This window comes from Lathyrus oleraceus, chromosome 4, assembly GCF_024323335.1.
Source record: "Lathyrus oleraceus cultivar Zhongwan6 chromosome 4, CAAS_Psat_ZW6_1.0, whole genome shotgun sequence".
Taxonomy (NCBI): Eukaryota; Viridiplantae; Streptophyta; class Magnoliopsida; order Fabales; family Fabaceae; genus Lathyrus; species Lathyrus oleraceus.
In genome coordinates this window covers 496134588-496154880 of record NC_066582.1, presented here as the reverse complement: position 1 = coordinate 496154880, position 20293 = coordinate 496134588, and the positions used below count along the sequence as shown (strand labels likewise).

Here is a 20293-nt window from a genome sequence, read left to right as displayed (position 1 = left end):
ATCTAGACGGTTATTCAGGACTCTTTCAAATTCCTATCCATCCTGACGACCAAGAGAAAATAACCTTCACATGCCCTTATGGTACATTTGCTTATCGACGAATGCCATTTGGATTATGCAACGCTCCCGCAACTTTCCAAAGATGCATGATGTCAATCTTCGCTGACTTTATAGACGACATTATGGAAGTCTTTATGGACGATTGTTCTGTTTGTGGGCAGAGCTTCGAAGGATGTCTATCAAACCTTGAAATGGTACTTGAAAGATGCGTAAAGGTGAATCTCGTATTGAACAGGGAGAAATGTCATTTCATGGTCCAACAAGGAATTGTGTTAGGACACGTAGTATCTGATAAAGGAATTGAAGTAGACAAAGCTAAGATCGAAATCATAGAGAATCTTCAACCTCCAAAAACTGTACGAGAAATACGAAGCTTTTTAGGACACGTCGGTTTCTACCGACGCTTTATCAAAGATTTCTCGAAAATTACCAAACCACTTACTGGTTTATTAATGAAAGACGCTGACTTTATCTTTGATGAGAAATGTTTAACAGCGTTTGAGCAATTAAAAACATCTTTAATCACCGCACCTATCATGCAACCACCTGACTGGAGATTACCTTTCGAAATCATGTGTGATGTGAGTGATTATGACATAGGGGCGGTGCTAGGACAAATAAAGGATAAAAAACTTCATGCTATCTACTACACAAGTAGAACATTAGATCCTGCCCAAATGAACTACGCCACCACTGAAAAGGAACTTCTAGCCGTTGTGTTTGCTTTAGACAAATTCCGTTCCTACTTAGTAGGAGCGAAAATCATTATCTATACTGACCACGCCACTATTAGATATTTGCTAAGTAAGAAGGATGCCAAACCAAGACTCTTAAGATGGATCCTACTCTTACAAGAATTTGACTTAGAAATAAAGGATAAGAAGGGTACTGAAAACGTAGTAGCAGACCACTTATCACGAATCGAAGGGGATAAGCCTGAACAAATTCCAATCAATGATGATTTCCCTTACGAACGACTTATAGCTCAAATGGAAAGCGATGTATCTGTACTAACCTTAAATGATACCGAAATAGAAGAATCCATGGAAGAAATTGATGTGAATATAACTCTGCCATGGTATGTTGATTTTGTCAACTACCTAGCTGTTGGAGTACTTCCACTGGACCTATCATACCAACAAAAGAAGAAATTCTTTCATGACCTAAAACAATACTACTGGGATGAACCTCTGTTTTTCAAAAGAGGTGCCGACGGTATTTTCTGTCGATGTGTTCCTGAGGATGAAATAGACGATATAATCTCTCATTGCCATTCCGCCCCCTATGGTGGGCACGCAAGCACTTCAAAAACTTGCGCTAAGATCTTACAATCAGGCTTCTTTTGGTCTACTCTATGGAAAGATGTCCATAATGCGGTTATAAATTATGACTGGTGCCAACACACTGGTAACGTTTCAAGACGCGATGAAATGCCACAAACAGGCATCTTAGAAGTGGAAGTCTTTGGTGTGTGAGGGATTGACTTCATGAGACCATTCTCGTCTTCTTTTGGTAATAAGTACATGCTCGTAGTTGTCGATTACGTTTCGAAATGAATCGAGGTTGTAGCTTCTCCGACAAATGACACACAAGTAGTGATTAAGTTGTTCAAGAACATAATTTTTCCTAGATTCGGTGTGCCAAAACTAGTCGTTAGAGACAGTGGCTCCCATTTCATATCAAATATCTTTGGGAAACTTCTTCTGAAGTATGGAGCCCGACACCGTGTAGCAATACCTTATCACCCACAAACCAGTGGGCAAGTCGAAGTTTCGAATAGAGAAATCAAACAAATTCTAGAAAAGACTGTCGGAATATCTAGAAAAGACTGGTCATCTAAACTAAACGAAGCTCTGTGGGCCTATAGGACAGCCTACAAGACCCCAATAGGGACCACACCCTTTAAATTAGTCTATGGTAAATCATGTCACCTCCCTGTGGAATTAGAACACAAAGCTTATTGGGCAATTAAGACCCTAAATCTAAATTATACTTCCGCAGGCGAAAAGCGAATTTGGACATTCACGAATTGGAAGAACTTCGACTAGACGCCTATGAGAATGCCAAGATATACAAAGAACGAACCAAAAAATGGCACGGTAAACGTATATCTAGCAAAGATTTTAATGTCGGTGACATAGTGCTATTATTTAATTCGAGACTTAAGCTTTTCCCGGGAAAACTTAAATCTAGGTGGTCAGGCCCTTTCGAAATCACAAAAGTCTTTAAAAGCGGTGCGATAGAAATCAAAGGTAGAAATAGTGAACCGTTTATGGTAAACGGACAACGATTAAAACATTATCATAATATTGACAATAGAGACTATCCAAATAGTCTAAGACTTATAGAGCTGCCTGCTCAACCCCAAAACTAGTATATCGCAACGTTACTGTCGAACTTACGACATTAAACAAAGTGCTTAGTGGGAGACAATCCGCCTTTTTTAATTTGTTATCTTTGTTTTTAAGCATTTTCCTTCTTCGATTATTACTTGTATTTTGCTCCCTTTCATTGATTCTATGCAATAATGTACTAGTTGCTTCTAGTTACTAACTTAGAAACATTGGATACTGATTAACATGCGAATTTATAACTAGTTAGTAACTAACTTTCATCATGCAACCAGTGGATACAGTTTTCAGAGGCAGAGTTCAGAGAAGGTGCTATGATTATTTAGCTCATAAGGATATGGCTATTATCCATATATTATGATGGACCTACCATGGATAGGTTAGGTATCTGAGATAGCATCTTGTTTATGTTTAACCAGCTAGGATGGGAGAATGCTGCTATTAAGAGAAGGTTTGTCACATACCGTGAGCTCACCCTAGAATTCCTTAGCTCCCTAGTTTACAACCCCGAGCATGGTTACAGACTCAACAAAGGGTTGATTTCCTTTAGGCTGTTTAGTATGGACTTCACTTATAACCGTAGAGACCTTGCTGACCTCCTAGGATTTCCTAGTGGCCCATTTGTTTCCACTACCCGCCAGGAGGAATTAATCGATGACATCAACCTGGATTACTTTTGGGGTAGTTTAACTGGAGACTACCATCCTAATCCAAACGAGATGCACTCCCAAATGATACACAACCCTGCTATCCACTACTGACACAAAATACTAGCCCACACCCTGTTTGGAAAAGAAGCGAACAACACCATAGTGTCACGAGGTGAACTTTTCATCTTACTCTGTGTCGACCAAGGTCGACATGTCAATGTTGTGACATTTATGATAGAAAGATTCGTTCGCTTTGCAAAGAACAATTGCACCCCAATCATAATAGGCGGCCTAGTAACCATGATAGCTGATGCCATTGGACTTAGACACCCAATTTACGAGCCTACACCTTTCAGACACATCCAACCCATGGATATTGAATTTTTCTTCGACCGAAGAATCGTAGGAAACCTTGGGCCGAATACTTTTGACTACCTAATTAATAACGAAGTTGTCCAACTATTTACCTTACCAAACCATGAGAGAACAAGTGTTCATAACCAAAATAACTGGCTTTATGATTTAGATGAACACCACATTGCTCCACCATCACCTCCTGAGACACCGCCTATATATGAGTATTTAGATGACCATATCTCTGTTGATGAATCTGACCCTGAAACCCCTCCAAACTACTATAACCTAGATGAACCGGAACTTCCATCCTATGCAAAAAATCTGACCATAATCCTTACCCGTTTGGATGGTTTCCACACTGACATTACAAATATGAAAGATGAAATAAAGAGCATGCGCCTTGACGTCTTAGGCTTAATGGATGTCTCCGTCGAACAGTTTGATCACTTGAACCAGGCTGTAGCTGCTTTGGGATATAATCGTGGCTGATTACATCGACCGCTGAACTCTCCTACTCACATTAAAGCAATGAGGACACTACTATGTTTTAGTGTGGGGAGGGAGCACTTTTATTGCTATTATTTATTTTAATGTTACATTTAACTTTAGTCTTTTAATTTAATTTAAATAACATTGTTACTTTTACTGCTTCTACAATAAATTTAATTTACCTCTGTCAGTTTATTTTTACTGTTGTTAATTCCATACTGCTTTTATTTTATTTTGTTGTTGTACTGTGTTTCTACTATCGTTACTACCGTGTTATTGCTATTAAAATTCTTATACTTTTTGGCCTTTTTTCAAAAATTGTGACCGTTGCATGTGACGACCGTCACATGCAGTGTTACACCCATCACAGAGGCGTGACACCCGTCACAGATACGCCACGCCCGTCATACATTAAGTACATGACCATTACATACGACCGTTGCATATGACCGTTATGCAAGACCGTTACGTGTGACGACCGTAACAACCCTGTGACGATCATCACGGATCCAGAAGGCGCGCCTATAAAAACAGACGCACTTCATTTCTTCTTCCTCATCTAATCATTCTATTTTAATTAATCATCCCACTCACACCATTTTTTTATCCATTAACTCTTTCATCACATCCTATTTTAAGTCGCACACTAAATGGCCCGTCAAGAGAAAACTGCTCCCGACCTTTCAAATGTCGTATTCAGAGAGGGAGAAGCCGGCGAGCGACAGAGAGACAACTACCTCAGGTTCTATCAACATTCAGTCCAAGCTACGAGGTATGTTGATAACGACTGTCGACGGAGTTGGGACTTTCAGATGGCGTGGAATGGATGTTGGACAACTCTAGTTTGACGCATCTTTGCACCAACCCGCAACCAACTTATGAGGCGCTGACCCTGGAATTCCTGAGTTCATTCTCCTATATTACCCCTCCTGGTGCAACTCAGTTTCTCACCGAAGCCGCCATATTTAGAATGTTCGGTACCGAGTATTCCCTAAACCAAACTCAAATAGCAAGAATACTTGGTTTCCGTCATGGAGAGGGAGTTCACTGCTGTATCCCGGACGGATGGTTGGAAATAGCATTTGGTGTGTGGCACAACCTCACCAACGTGAACGTCACAAGCTGGGATGCGCTCAACGCAACGTACATCCACAACCCGGCTATAAGATATTTCCACCGAGTTTTAGGACACACGGTTTTTGGAAGAGTCAACAATCATAAGGTAAAATCTAAGGAGCTCTTCTTTCTTCACTGTGTGTTCACTCCGGTGGCGTTCAATGCCACCCCATTCTTGTTGGCCAACATACAGGCTGCCTGCATGAGAGGCAACACATCGTTTTGTTTTGGAGGAATCATCACCTCCATAGCATTAAGCCTGAATCTGGGGGATAGGCTCGCCAACTTATCTGCCTTGCCAGCCGAGTTCCTCAACATCGACTATTGTCGTTCCTCGCACCTCATCAAGGTCAGAGACGACGATAAGTACCATCATGTGGTTTGGAATAAGATGGTTCAAAGCATCATTATGCCCAACAGGAACCGTACAGATCCGCAAAATATGACAAATTGGATTTTTGATCTGAACGCTCCTGAGCCTAATGAAGGAGATCCTAATAATGGAGCGGATGAAGTTGAATAGGAACTTGACCGACAAATGCCACAACCACCTCTTGAGTATGCTGCAGAGACATCTTCTCGAGGCCAACAAAGAAATGAGCGCCGACCCGCCACCATGGAAGACATCTATGTTGAGATGTTGCGACACAACCAGAGGATGGGGGAGCGCCAGACGGAAATGATACACATAATTCAACAAATACAGAGGGATCAATATGACTATGCGAACTGGCACGACCAGGGGATGGCTGCACTTTCCGAAGAGATGAGTGCCCTGACACATCACGTTGATGCCATCCAGGAGTACACTTAGCATGTGGGGTTGGATCCTACCCAATGTGGTAGAAGTGAGCGTGCACGCGCAAGAGTTAGAGCGCGCAGAGCCCAACATTGTGACGACGAGTAATGATCTTCATGTCTCTTCCCTTTTCATTCTTTATATTGTCGCATTGAGGATAATGCTTTGTTTAAATGTGGGAGGAAATCCTTGTCTTTCCTTTACTTTTTTCTATTTTTAGCCATAACAATTTTTTTTGTCTTTATCTAATCGTTCATTCATTTATATCTAAATTGCCATAACAAAATTTTTGTTTTTAAGTTAAATGCATACCCTACGAGTATATAGGTTTCCTTACAGAGGTTCTGTTAGGAAACTGAGAAAAATCTAACAAGATTGATACCGTATTGACACCTTAGATCTCTCACTTTTACGGGATCAGTTAGAATACCCATTATACTGATACCTAAAGTCTCCGTTCTAGATTAACCCCTAGTAGTTTATACTAGCAGTCAACACCGTCTTAAACACAAACCATGTGAAGAGCCGATGAAAATAAGTGATTGATGCCTACGAATTAAGAAGATCCTTCATACTTTTTCTATCGAGAAATTGAAAAATGCACCATACAAACGGTTGCAAGATATACAAAAGGAAGGAACAGAAAAACCCAGCTGGTTGGTTCAGAGGTACCTGGTACTGGACTCGGTAGGGAGAACTACGGTTCGATCCCTCACAACCTTCAAATGGGATATATAAAGGGTTACCACACTAGTGTACCAGACCCTATGCTAAAAAAGGATAAAAGTCACTAACCGGCTATAATAATATGATTCGAACTGGTTTGTATCAAAGGAGAGATCTACGTTAATGCTTATTGCTTGCGTCGTCACTGTATCTTTAGTGTTTTACTTGAGTATCTGTCATCTTAACGAAGTGCCTAACAACCACATACGAATTGGAAATGTGTTATGTATTTGCGTTTAACTAGTGTTTTCAAATTTTATTTGCTTGAGGACAAACAAAGATTCAAGTTTAGGGGAGTTTGATAATGCGAAAATACATCGTATATTTGCCTTGATTTACACTCAAAAATCGTACCACTTTCATTTATATTCATATTATTCCGCAAGTGTTCGAGTTATTTTTGCAGGTATTTCAATTCCCATGCTTTATTGAGCAAAGTATAAAAAAGGAAGGAAAAGAAGAAGAAACAGAAGAGAAAATAGTAGAAAAGCAGAGAATACAAATTATGTGCATGTGACGACCGTCACAAAGCCTGTCACGACCGTCACGTCCTGGGTGTCACGACCGTCACAGGCCCATCACGACCGTCACGAGGCCAAAATCAGCGCATTGAATCTGTCAATAGAAGTGATCCACATGGCCCTTATTTCTCGTTCCTCAGCCACTTTCCCGTGGATTTCTCACTCAACCAAGTCACCCTTATTTCTCTCAACTGCCAAGACAAAATGGAGAATATAAAAGGATGGAAGTTGGAAACCTACAGGCACGCTTAAATTTCCTCTCTAAAGCCAACTTTCATGACCTTTCTCTGCATTTTATTTTTCCACAACAATTCAGTTTTTCTTTTATTTTTCTTCAGCAACATTGTTTTCTTTTACCGTTCTGTTGAGACAGTTTTTAAGTGTCGGGTTTTGTTATCGTATCCACAGAGATTGCAAGATATGCTTGCCGTTCAATGGTTGAATTAATCTTAACTTAATGTAACACTAGGGTTTTGGGTTTTAATCAAGTTATCTTGCATACAAAGTAATTAATTGCGGTAAAAGTTACGTTTTGATTAATATGAGAAATATTGTCAAAGTTAGGTTTCAATGATTACATTTGCTTTGCATGTTTTTGCACGGTCAACAATATTATAAACTCCTTTAGATGATAAATAATTTCACAAAGTCCTCTCAATGCGTTTCTCTCGAACACCCATTGTGAGTTTTGTCATTTTGATCCATTGTTTCTCTCGAACACAATCTATCAAAAAGACAACGTTTTGGTTCAACCTTATGGTGAACAAAATCATTCGTTACTATCTCTAGCTAACAAACAAGTTTGGATGAAAACCTAGGTCAAGAATCGGTAAACATCTCTCGATCAAATACCAACACAAAGAGTTTTAAATAGAAACAAAGTTTTCATCATATATTTACCGTTAAAGAGTTTACAAATGAGGATCCTTACATTTACACACAAAGCTTGGAAATCACCTACATCTAACCTTGACAAATGGAGACTTAGCTACTCATTTTCATGGTAGCTTGGTCGGCAAGTAAGAAAAGAGGGTTGATCAACATCCAAGTCGAATGATCGAAGTTGGATGGGAATCCACCTTCTTTTTGTGGAAGATGGTTGCTAGATGAAGAGAAATGAGATTAGGGCATCCAAAAATCCCTCCTAACAATGCTGTAAAATATCTAAGAGAAAGTACAAAAGATGGAAAAGTTGGTAAAAAGTGGTCTGGGCACAAAAAGTGGCACCTGCTACTTATAGACAAGTGCAGAACTGTCACGTTCGCTAGGCGAGCAGAATGGCTCGCCTAGCGAAGGCCAAAAATGGGCACAAAATGCCCCTGCGCCCAGAGAAAACTGGGCCTGTGGAACTGTCATGTTCGCCTAGCGAACAGACCTTCGCCTAGCGAAGAACTCGCTTCAACCTTCGCCCCAGCGAGGTTGAGAGGTTTTGCTACTGGAATGCTCGCTGGGGACTCGCTAGAGCCTCGCCTAGCGAGCTAGTGCTGGCTGCTCATTTCACCAAAATAGACTGAATTCGCTGCCACTTCGCCTTCAGTTCGCCTAGCGAATTAATTAACCAATTTACTGGAGCCTTTCGCCAGGAGCTCGCCTAGCGAAGGTTTTGCTTCGCCACATCCTCGCCTAGCGAGCTGGCAGATGAAATGCTCCTTTGCTTTGGTTCCTTTGCCATTTCTCTTGTGTCTTTATTATCAATTAATTCATGCCTTTCCTGCACAATAACAAACACATCAAAGGCACCAAGCTTGTTTATCAATGTACGCATTCCATGTAAAATAAATGTGATTTTGGCAATTTTAGCAAGGCAAAAGAGTGAAAGATGCCCACATATGATAGCTCAAATAAGCACTTTTGGGCATCTAACAACTCTCCCCAACTAGATTCTTGCTTGTCCTCAAGCAAAGTATGCCTCTTGAAAGACAAGAGGATTTGCATAAAGAAACAGTTTCTCCGAAGTTGGATAAACGGCTCAAACACAAGCGAAATCCGCAAATACACGTTTCCAACGGTTTTGAATAAAATAATACATAAGAACTAAAACTTAAATAGCAATGCAAAATATTTATCTATCTACAACAATGCTATTCTGAATGAATCATCCTATCTCTCCTCTTCGAATAAGGAATGAAGATTTTGCGCGTTTGCAACCGCGGGACTAATCTCACTCACTAACAAATAATGAAGATATCAAATAGATTCATACAATGTCTAATCAATTAACAATGGTACTGTGGAAGCATAAAGATCACTAAGGGCTTTTCGGTTGAAGCTTGGTCCGGTTAACAAACAAGGGTCATTTCTAAGGCCATTGAAACGAAAGTGCCGATGCAAAAGAGACATTCACAGTATTATTCACACTACTCGACTTGTTTCATCTGTTTCTTATTTGTAACCTTCACAACACATATTCCACAACTCAACTCTTATTTTTCACTATTTTTCTTCCAAGCAAGCATTCATTTTTATTCTTTATATTTTTGTTCTTTTCTTTCACATCAAATGTACAAAATAGATGTTTCTTTTCTATATTTTCTATACATAAATTTTTCTATGCTTGCTCGGTTTTTCTTTTCTTTTTCAAGAGTTGTGGTGCTTACCAATTCTTTTTCGTTCTCCCCAACTTATTTCTTCCACACCCTAAGTGAATGCTCTTAACTTTTTACAGCAAAAGAACAATAATCAATAATTTCCGGGTTGTAAAAAAAAGATTTTTGAGATCTCGCTTTATTTCAAGCCGAGATTCAACTGTTCAGGCTCAAAGGGGTTAACAAATACTCTCTCTGCTCACAGGTAAGTTGTTTTTGGATGTAGTTGTGCTCGAAAGAAAACAAGTGCCTTGATCATTTCTAATTGCTTCCATAATTTCACAATAATAACAGACAAATAATGAATCACATGAATCAACAAAAATTATTAGAATCCAGCATTTAAGTGAACAATGGAGGTTTCCTCACACTTTGTGGTTTAGGTTCTAGATGAAACATTCATTCAATTATGTTGCACAAAGACAATATTCAATTTACCAAAAAGAGTAAAGTTCCTAATGCATTCTAAAATTCTAGCCGACGGTAACCATGTACCTTAGCTTCATTCACTTGTTATTCTTATCATTGCCATCCAAGCTCGGATGCACCTTCATTGGGTACTTCTTGAGGAGCAACCAATCTAGAAGGGTTTGCCACTCATTCAACCAAAATTTTATTAAACACACAAAATTAACAACAAACATAAATAACATTAACTGAAAAATAAAATTTTGTTCGTGGGGGACAAAACACCCCAATAGTACAACCCATGGTCAAAATACAAAATTCAAAAGTACAAAATAAAAAATGCCATAATAAAAACTGAAATACAAAAAACAAAAACTTAACCCACAAAGGGCTCAAGACTCCTCCTCACTACCGGCCTCAGAACCGGTCGCCTCATCATCATCCTCATCATCATCATCAGCTCCCACCCCCTCAGAATAGACTGGCACGTCCACGGGCCAATTTGCATTACCCAGAAACTGCTCCCGTGTCATCAAAGCATGTGCACCACTACCCTGCAGCTGCAAACGCTGCATCGAGTCGTGCATGTCAATCATAGCCCTCTGCGATGCTGCCATCCACTGGAAATTGTATTCACACGCAGCCCGCAGGTATGGATCGACCCTGGGAGTAGAAGCACTAGGACCATCAGAAACCCTAGTGCTACCTGAGGCTGCACTGCTGCCGGTGGCCTTAGCTCTGCAGTATTTTGCCACATACCGGTCATCAATAGGAGCCGGGATCCTAACCTGACCCCGAGACGGAAGTCGCACTCGTGCCTTAATGCACAGGCTCATAATCAAACAAGGGAATGCAAGGGGGCAATTCACCCGAGCCCCCGACTTCAGTCCGCTCTCTATTACCGTCTTCAACTCATTGGCAATGATCCTCGCCACATCAATCTCAACATTGGCGAGGATGGAATGTACTAAATGTGCCACTGGAATCGGCACAGTAGATGTGTGGGATTTGGGTTGTATGTTGGTCAAAACCAGAAGAAGAATCAGCTGAGCCATGGGAGTCATGTCCTCCCGATGATATCTCATAGGAACCCCAGATGGGTTCGGCTCAACTGATTTCCCTGGTAAAAGCAGGGCGGCAGTAATTGCTGGGATATCCTTGTGCAGCCGGAGGTCAATATGGTACTGGTCTCTCTCATCAGCACCCAGCTGAAGCGGCTCCCCGAGGATTTGGTTGATCGTATCCCTGTCAAAAGGAACTGGCCGACCGGCCACTCTAGAGACCCAAGTGAAGGGCTCATCATCATCTGGCAATGCGTTAGCGTAGAACTCCCGCACCGTAGCGATGTCATAGTGTTCCAAGGGATTTATCAACCTATCCCATTTCTTTGTATCGATCAACCCGGCAAAACTCCGATACGTGCCCTGTGGGTTGATCAGAAAACGCTTCTCAGGCAAAATGTTTCGCTTCTCCAAAGCGATGTACCGTGCCGCTTGTTTCGGGCCCACAAACTTGTCGTGGTCGAATTGGATCGGCACGGTTCGTGAAGTAGTTGCCGCTCCCTTTCTTTTCTTGCCAGCACTAGATCTTGACTCCATTCTGCAAAACAAGAGATAAAACAACAAACACGAAACAAGCAGATTAGAACCAAAACAGTTTTTATAAGGGACTGGTTTGCTCGCTGCTGCTTCGCCTAGCGAAGTGGCAGCGAATGCTCGCCCCAGGTTCGCCTAGCGAGTGCTAGCGAACCTTACGGGTTTTGGGGTTTTCTGCATTTTCAAAATTGTTTCCCCCAAAACCCGTACATACAAGGTTTCCACAGCAAAACCCAATGATTTCCCATGACAATGAATTGTTCTATGCTATTGGGGATACCTAATTTCATGGAAAACCTAAGTAAGAGTAAATCCCCAATTTAAAAACCTAAATGCACAACATTTCAAACTCCCAAAATTGTATGCAACCTCAAGGTTCCGATCACACCTATCCTATTTACCATTCAAAGTTGGAAATAAATAATGCAACAAAAGAAACATGCAATAGGGCAAACCTTGAGGTAAACGGATTTGGAAAGGAGAAGTGGGAAGTGTTTGCAATTGATCGACACACAAATGTTGTTGATATGGATGCACAGTAGAGAATTTGAGAGGCCACGCACGAAATCCTCAGCAGAGCCGTTCAGACAAATTTTTGAAGGTAGGGCAAATTGGCTCTGCTGAAGTGTTTAAATAGAAAACAGTACTGCAGCGCTCGCTGCTGCCTCGCCTAGCGAGCAGGTAGCGAGCGCGCTCGCTGCAGCCTCGCCTAGCGAGCTGCAAGCGAGCATGACAGCAAGTGCATTTGCAAATGCAGCACTTGCAAGTCATCCAACCTGATTAAGCATACAATACTCATACAAGATCAAACATAAAACAGGAAATACTTACAATGTTGGGGTGCCTCCCAACTAGCGCTTGTTTAACGTCGGCTAAGCTCGACGGTGCGATGCTCACAGAGGAGCATCGAGCGGCTGAGCACAACTCTCGCGATCCACATGACCGCCGAGATACACTTTCAATCGTTGGCCGTTCACGGTCCAACTGTCTTTCTCGTCCATGTCTTCAATGATAACGGCCCCGTACTCTTTTACTTCTTTCACCCGAAATGGCCCGGACCATTTCGATTTCAACTTCCCGGGAAACAACTTCAACCGGGAGTTGAACAATAAGACCAATTGTCCGGGCACGAATTCTTTGGTTCGGATCTTTTTGTCATGATACTTCTTGGCTTTTTCCTTGTACAACCAACTTGAGTGGTATGCGGCATTGCGCATCTCCTCCAACTCAAGTAGTTGTACTTTCCTTTTTTCACCGGCCGACTCATTCTCAAAATTTAAAAATTTGAGGGCCCACAAGGCCTTGTGCTCCAATTCAACCGGCAAATGGCAAGTTTTACCAAATACCAATTGAAAGGGAGTTAGGCCAATTGGAGCTTTAAAGGCCGTACGGTAGGCCCATAATGCTTCGTCCAATTTTTGGGACCACTCCTTTTTCGAGTTAGACACGGTTTTCTCGAGGATTCTCTTAATCTCACGATTAGAGACCTCGGCTTGGCCATTAGCCTGAGGGTGGTACGGAGTTGTCACCCTATGCGATACACCATAATGTTTTAAAATTGTTTCCAAAGGTGCATTACAAAAGTGTGACCCTCCGTCACTTATGGCGCCATTTTGTTGAGACAGTTTTTAAGTGTCGGGTTTTGTTATCGTATCCACAGAGATTGCAAGATATGCTTGCCGTTCAATGGTTGAATTAATCTTAACTTAATGTAACACTAGGGTTTTGGGTTTTAATCAAGTTATCTTGCATACAAAGTAATTAATTGCGGTAAAAGTTACGTTTTGATTAATATGAGAAATATTGTCAAAGTTAGGTTTCAATGATTACATTTGCTTTGCATGTTTTTGCACGGTCAACAATATTATAAACTCCTTTAGATGATAAATAATTTCACAAAGTCCTCTCAATGCGTTTCTCTCGAACACCCATTGTGAGTTTTGTCATTTTGATCCATTGTTTCTCTCGAACACAATCTATCAAAAAGACAACGTTTTGGTTCAACCTTATGGTGAACAAAATCATTCGTTACTATCTCTAGCTAACAAACAAGTTTGGATGAAAACCTAGGTCAAGAATCGGTAAACATCTCTCGATCAAATACCAACACAAAGAGTTTTAAATAGAAACAAAGTTTTCATCATATATTTACCGTTAAAGAGTTTACAAATGAGGATCCTTACATTTACACACAAAGCTTGGAAATCACCTACATCTAACCTTGACAAATGGAGACTTAGCTACTCATTTTCATGGTAGCTTGGTCGGCAAGTAAGAAAAGAGGGTTGATCAACATCCAAGTCGAATGATCGAAGTTGGATGGGAATCCACCTTCTTTTTGTGGAAGATGGTTGCTAGATGAAGAGAAATGAGATTAGGGCATCCAAAAATCCCTCCTAACAATGCTGTAAAATATCTAAGAGAAAGTACAAAAGATGGAAAAGTTGGTAAAAAGTGGTCTGGGCACAAAAAGTGGCACCTGCTACTTATAGACAAGTGCAGAACTGTCACGTTCGCTAGGCGAGCAGAATGGCTCGCCTAGCGAAGGCCAAAAATGGGCACAAAATGCCCCTGCGCCCAGAGAAAACTGGGCCTGTGGAACTGTCATGTTCGCCTAGCGAACAGACCTTCGCCTAGCGAAGAACTCGCTTCAACCTTCGCCCCAGCGAGGTTGAGAGGTTTTGCTACTGGAATGCTCGCTGGGGACTCGCTAGAGCCTCGCCTAGCGAGCTAGTGCTGGCTGCTCATTTCACCAAAACAGACTGAATTCGCTGCCACTTCGCCTTCAGTTCGCCTAGCGAATTAATTAACCAATTTACTGGAGCCTTTCGCCAGGAGCTCGCCTAGCGAAGGTTTTGCTTCGCCACATCCTCGCCTAGCGAGCTGGCAGATGAAATGCTCCTTTGCTTTGGTTCCTTTGCCATTTCTCTTGTGTCTTTATTATCAATTAATTCATGCCTTTCCTGCACAATAACAAACACATCAAAGGCACCAAGCTTGTTTATCAATGTACGCATTCCATGTAAAATAAATGTGATTTTGGCAATTTTAGCAAGGCAAAAGAGTGAAAGATGCCCACATATGATAGCTCAAATAAGCACTTTTGGGCATCTAACACGTTCAGAGTTTCCCTTTTCCGTTTTTCCTTTCCGTTTTTCATTTAGCCAAAGTAGTAGTTTCCTACATTGGGGAACTACTGCAATTTATTTAATTTAGTTTAAGCAATTATTTCGAAGAAGCAGAATCCTACCGACCTGTGGAGGACTGCTCAAGTACTTCAAGATTCGGCATATTCTATTAATCCAATCTCCAGGTTTTTATTCAATTATTATTGTTATCGCTTTATTATTATTATAATCATGTTTGTTGTATTATTGATCTGTTTATGCTCGTCTGTATTTACGTTATTTAACATGTCCGGCTAAACTACCGGTATCAGTATGTAAACCATTTAATTAGACAGGATTTAATAATAATTGGTGTAAAACTTCTTTTCTCAAACAATCTTTTTTGCTGTGGTTTTTAATTTAAATTTAATTAATTTTGTCACAAGAGTGAGAAGCTATTTAATATGATTTTGCCACGAGAGTGGGAAATTAACTAAGGTGAGAATCGACAATCGCAAGAGCGTGAGGGGCGAACTGGATAGTAAAAACTAGGCATTGATTTTAAAAACATCGAGAGCACTTTAAAAGCATTTAGAACTTATTTATTTTCAAAAAATATTTTTAACTTCAAATGGGACAGCGAGAGCGTACATTCTAACTTAAAGGTATAGTCTAAATCAACAATCACGAGAGTGTGAGATAAAGCCTTTTACATAAGCATTTTCTACTGAAAGATATTTGGTACTTAGATTATACACCGGTGACTTATCGAATCCCTGACGATTAATGTGTTGCATATTGATATCCCCCTATTAATATTTTCTTAAAACTTAACTTCCCTTAGATTTAATTTTCGTTCAACCAAACTTCTAAAAATCATTTCCTTAGCTAAACATAGTAACGTCGGTAGCATTAGTTTGACCATCGGTCCCTGTGGGTTCGATATCTTTTAAAACTAAAACGACTAGACTGTGCTCTTGCAGTCAAGTACCCGATATACTATATTCTATATACAGTCACGAGACGTATCGTTAATTAATTAAAACCAAATTAAATTTCGGAGATCGATCACACTACGCAAAGTTAGTCGGGGGTCACGAGACGTATCATCAATTTTAATGAACAATTCATTTGAAATTGACGTTATTTTTTGCATCAACACTTGATACTTTAAAACACAACTCTTGCACAGTCACAACCCTAATCACATAACTCTTTAACAGTACAACCCTTGTGCCGTCATTAACCCTAATGCACCAATTTCAGACCGTCAAACACACCTCAATTGTTAATTCAGTATGATTGGTCAACACATCATTGCTTCACCATACTAATGTCGGATCAAGAAGCAAATAACCATTGATCGCTCAAAGGAAAACAACCATCAAGTGTTTGAATGAACGAAACAGAAACAGTATATCATATATACCGTATTTTGCATCAGGATTAATTATATCATATATATAACTTGATCGATCTCAATCGTGTAACCTATGGACGATCGATGTATCACTCCTTCACCATACTAACATCGGATTCCGAAGCATAGTCAACATCAATCATCCAAATCGTACACACATGATGCCAAATTTAATTACTCGTTTATTCTTTGATTCATTCTGTCTTTTAATCGTATTAATACAGAAAATACAGAAAATAAATAGCTATCAGATGCATGGTTTCGTAAGTGGCTCTGATACCACTGAAGGAGAAGGGTGATTCAAAACGCAGCGGAATTTTAAAAAAATCTCCTTTAGTGATCCTTACGAATGAGCATGATCAGTGATAGAATCGTTATCTCTTGTGATAATTGAAACCTTTGATGCAGATCTACGGAGCGATCACGGACGTTGAACGATGACAACACCTCTACTTAGTCCACACGAACGGATTCCTTCAATCTCAGTGCTAGCTGCTACGAATGAAGGCTTTGAGTGTGTGTGTGTGTGTGTGTGTGTGTGTGTGTGTGTGAGAGAGAGAGAGAGAGAGAGAGAAAAGAAATTGCAACTGCACAAATGCTTCTGCACAAGGGTTCAATTTATAGAACCACTTGTGTGGGCTGCAAGCTAAAAGGACCACTTAAGTGTATGTGGCCCATATCTTATAATATGCTAAAATCACTTAAGCGCGTGGTACCTTACCATATTTCGTATTCTACTTAAGTACACCGTACCTTACGATGTCCTACAATTCACTTAAGTGCGTCGTACCTTACGGTGTTCCTTAGTTACTCTATCTCTCATCAATCCGTCCTTTTGTGTGTGATCTTGTAGGTTTTCGTGGCATTGGTAATTATATTAAATCACGTATTTAACATAATAAACAGTGAGCGGTATCTAGCAACACATCACTGCTACCCAAGACACCAAAATATCATGTGATCTGACAAATCCTTTTGTGATAATACTTATGTGTACAATTACCCTTTTGCCCTTATGTCTATATTGAACACAAGGTATAGACTATGTCATCCTTGTCCAGTTTAATATTGGGCCCATAGACATTTATCTTGTTACGCGGGATGGGCAAATTACATGTAGGTGACTCATGTCCCTTAGCATGCTTCGTGGAGTACCCATCAACTGTCTTTATGGTCATCCATTTACGGACAATGTTTGATCAGCAATAAGCCACTCGACTCTACATCTAGGCACCATGAGAATAACTTGATAACACGAAATTATATCACATTTTAAGACTAAATTCAATTAGATTATATTATCATTTACTTTAGTTTATCTCATTTTATCAGATATTATGCAGTATTTCCTTGCTATTTATGTCAGGTATCCATTTTGAAGCAAAAGTGAAAAAGGGAAGAAAAGGAGGTGTAGAAAGGAGTAAAAAGGAAACAAATATCAAAGACAAAGCCCAGCCCAAAGAAAGCGCACGTTGTGCCTGTGACGGGCGTCACAAGGGTTGTGACGAGCGTCACACTAAAAGCACCCATGTGACGAGCGTCACACATGGTGTGACGAGCGTCACACCATTCCACTAGCTTTTTGGCGCAAGTCACGCCCTCAGAAGAATTGAAGAGACGTTGAGAGAGTTCGTGTCCTATGCCCACGCCGTGTATTTAGCCATGCTGAAGACTCGTGGGAAACAAAAAGCAGTTAGAAGCACTACTATAAATAGCTACATTAGAAACCAAAAAGGGTTCCGCTTCCTCTCCCCTCTTTTGCCGTCTACTCTGCCGAAGCTTTTCAAACCTTCTGTTTTAGCTTTTGCTTATTTTTCTTTTCCAGCATTGTTTATTTTATTTATTTGTTTTGCAAGCTTTACATTCTTTTTCCCTTGCAAATTTACCTTTCCCATTTTAGCTTTTAGATATTTTTCGCATAATAGTTTCTACACCGGAAACTATTGTGCAACTTTATACCGGATTTAACCTTACGTTATATTCCAGTTTTATTTCCTTGATTTAATTTACTGTTTAATTGAAGAATCCAAGAACAAATCCTACCGGCTTGTGGTGGAGTGTTCAAGACTATTGTATTACGCATTCAGGTTCTTTAATCATTATTTAATATTTTGTTTTATCATTTATCTATATTATCTGCCTGGAATGAGTCTGTTTATGCATGATATAAATTCTTATTTATTTAGCATGTCTGGCTAATTTGCCTAGGTATCGGTATGTAAAGTAAGCAGAATAAGGGATCAAGACTGAGTCGGTCTATCTAAACTTAAAATCAAAATCAATCTTTTTACGGTCTCAACTTACAAGTTTAATAACAAGATTTTTTACAAAAGTAAAAGACATAAAGAAGTTAAAATCAATAGAGCGAGAGTTTGAGATTTTAACTGGACAGTGTAAGTTAGGCATTAATTCTAGATCAGGGCGAGAGCAAGTTTTAGAGTTAATTAAATTCTGACCTTTTCCAAAAAGTATTTTTAAAGATTGAATGTGAGGACGAGAGTTAAGCATTTGGATTTGATTATATAACCTAAGTCAACAGAGCGAGAGTTTGAGATAAGGGTGTTTAAAACGGTCAGTATTTTCTTAAAAGGAGTTTCTGCAACTTTATTGTTTTCAAAATATGGTTTTTGACTTAATTATAAGTGACAGCTACATTAATATAAAATCATGGTTTATTCAACAGAGCGAGAGTTTGAGATAAAACCTTTAACCAATAAAGTTAACCGAAACGATTCATTTTAAAACCAAGAAACCGACAAAGACTTATTCCCTAGTTTTGACGAACTACATACCGATATCCGTTTCATTAATATTTAATCTAGATATTATTTTAGCTCTTAGTTTTTCCCCAAACAATCAAACATTTTCGCCTTAGATTTACGTAGTAACCTTAGATAACGGTATATCGATTCATAAGTCCCTGTGGGATCGATATCTTTTAAAACTACGCGATAGAACTGTGCACTTGCAGTTTGTATCCCATTCTCGACTCACACAGTCGAGCGATCAAGTTTTTGGCGCCGTTGCCGGGGACTTTTATTCAATCGATATCGTAACTCTTCCGTTACGCTGTAGAGACTAAGGTTTCTTTTTCTTCTATTTTCTTTCTTTCGTTGATTTGTATGCCACGCACTCGCTCACAAGGCGAACCGCTCTATTTACGAATCAACGATATCGAACTATATCTCCGAGTCTTACGACGAATTCGGGAATATCGTGCTGAAAACAATCTCCCTCCTATAGACCTTCCTGATCTCAAAGATCTTCCTTCTTTACCCGAGATGGCAGAACCAGCTCGTGCTCTTAGAGATTACGCCGCTCCATCGCAAGATGAACCGCATTCAAGTATTGCTCCGCCCGCAATCGAAGCAAACAACTTTGAACTTAAACCTTCGCTGTTGCAGGCTGTGCAACAGAACCAATTCTCTGGAAATCTTACCGAAGATCCAAACCTTCATTTATCCGTATTTGTCCAATACGCTGATACTGTTAAAGCTAATGGTGTCACTTCAGAGGCAATTCGACTTCGTCTTTTTCCTTTCTCATTAAGAGATAGCGCTAGAAGATGGCTTCAATCACTTCCTTCCAACTCAGTCACCACATGGAACGAGTTGAAGAAAGTTTTTCTTGCCCGATATTTTCCGCCAAGCAAAACAGCTATGTTAAGAGCCCAGATAAACGGATTTAAACAGAAAGACAACGAGTCTCTTTTCGAAGCATGGGAAAGATACAAAGACATGATGAGACTTTGCCCACACCATGGTTTGGAAGACTGGTTAGTAATTCACACATTTTATAATGGTCTCTTATACAATACAAGGTTAACAATAGACGCCGCTGCAGGTGGTGCACTAATGAACAAACCCTATGCTGATGCTTACCAGCTTATCGAGAGCATGGCCCAAAACCACTATCAGTGGGGAACCGAACGAACAACGGTGGAAAAACCTCAACCGAAAACTGGCATGTACGAGATAAGTAACCTTGATCACGTCAATGCAAAAGTGGATGCTTTGGTCCAGAAAATTGAAAGTTTAAATGTATCACCTCCAGCCGCCGTGGTTGCTATAACTCAGAATTGCGAGGTCTGTGGAATCCAAGGCCACACT

The 20293-nt window shown here is 40.1% G+C and overlaps 1 pseudogene; it reads right to left on the bottom strand.

Moving 5' to 3' along the window:
• Window positions 1-19850: 19850 nt before the first annotated feature.
• On the bottom strand, window positions 19851-19950 carry LOC127077290 (uncharacterized; annotated as a pseudogene).
• Between the last annotated feature and the right edge of the window lie 343 nt (window positions 19951-20293).